Raw genomic sequence first — 1,808 nt, 5'->3', positions numbered from 1 at the left:
TGAGCGTCGGAGACAAACTTGAGTTTTTGTCATTTCTTGGTCGTTTTGCAAGAGTCACTTTCCTACATATTTTTTCCGCCTTTCAAAGCGCGATCGAGATGTGAGAGAGAAGACAGAGAGTGGCCCAGCGACACACCACATCCGCTGTGACTGGCTTATCTCTGCTTGTGTGCAGCTGAGATACGACCTGTCACTACTAGGGTGTGACAGATGGGCCAGGGAGAGCTGCAGACACCCTGTATGTCCACACACTCGCTCCCCGCGTGGCCACCAAGCCGGTCGTAGAAGCAGCCACCCGCCGCACACACACACAGCCCGACGTCTGGCCAATGTCTATTTTGTAGTGAGTTAAGAAGGAACGGCAGGTGCTGGTTCACACCGGAGATAGACACAGAGTGCTGGAGTAACTCAGCGGGTCAGGCAGCATCTGTGGAGAGAAGGAAGGGCAACGTTTCACAGAGTGCTGGAGTAACTCAGCGGGTCAGGCAGCATCTGTGGAGAGAAGGAAGGGCAACGTTTCACAGAGTGCTGGAGTAACTCAGCGGGTCAGGCAGCATCTGTGGAGAACATGGATAGGTGACGTTTCACAGAGTGCTGGAGTAACTCAGCGGGTCAGGCAGCATCTGTGGAGAGAAGGAAGGGCAACGTTTCACAAAGTGCTGGAGTAACTCAGCGGGTCAGGCAGCGTCTCTGGAGAGAAGGAACGGTCGATGTTTCGGGTTGCGACCCTTCTTCAGAATGTTTTTCTCTTTGAGGAACAGCTAACGGTGGCCCAACTGAGAGCGGGGGAAATAAACCGCGCTGTCGGTCCGTTTGAGAGGCAGGAAGGAGTTTAGAAAGGAGGTGGTTGACATTTCCTGTTGGTGTGTGAGCTCAGCGTGGAGGTGCGGAGAGCTGAGAGGAGAACTCGGCGGTGAAGGGGGAAGCCTGTTCCCACTCTGGGCTGGAGCTCGAAGCTGAGGGAGACTCTGGTTGGAGCTGGAGTTTGTGGGGACGAGGGGGCTGTGAAGAAGCCAGTGATCGCGGACGTGAGGGGGACTGACTCCATTCACCTCTCTACCTCCATATCTGACCGTACCTTCAGCTTCCGACTGGTGTGTGAGTTACAGACAGGAAGCAAGCCTGCGGTGAGGACCACTCATCTTTGGCTGGCTGCTCTGATGAAGCCCTGAGCTCCTGAGTTTCACAGACCAACACTTTGTCCCTACGCTGCTCAGACGGAGGGCGAGAGAGAGAGAGAGAGAGAGCATCATAGACCCAAATGGAAGCGACAACATCGAGTATTCAGTGAGTGAGTGATCACATTGCCCTGAATCATCTCCGGATGTTCACACAGTTTGTACGTGGACCAGAGGGATCTGTGGACACTCTTCCTCACCCCAGTTGGACCTCACGTGGCACACCGAGTCTCTTGCAGAAGATGTTGTAATCAAAACTAAGAGACAACACACCAGGAGGAGCTCTCAACCGGAAACATGCTCTGCTGTCTTTGCAAATATCTAATTGCAACTCCACACTTTAGACTTTAGAGATACAGCGTGGAAACAGGCCCTTCGGCCCCACCGAGTCCGTGCCGACCAGCGATCCCCGCACACTTGCACTATCTTTCTTGATTCTTTACCAAATTTATCAATTCTTTACCGAAGCCAATTAACCTACAAACCCGCACGTCTTTGGAGTGTGGGAGGAAACCGAAGACCCCGGAGGAAACCCACACAGGTCACGGGGAGAACGTGCAAACTCCGTACAGACAGCACCCGTAGTCAGGATTGAACCCGGTTCTCTGGCGCTGTGAGGCAGCAGCTCTA

Source organism: Amblyraja radiata, chromosome 24 (assembly GCF_010909765.2).
Source record: "Amblyraja radiata isolate CabotCenter1 chromosome 24, sAmbRad1.1.pri, whole genome shotgun sequence".
Taxonomy (NCBI): Eukaryota; Metazoa; Chordata; class Chondrichthyes; order Rajiformes; family Rajidae; genus Amblyraja; species Amblyraja radiata.
Note: the sequence above shows the minus strand (reverse complement) of the source record.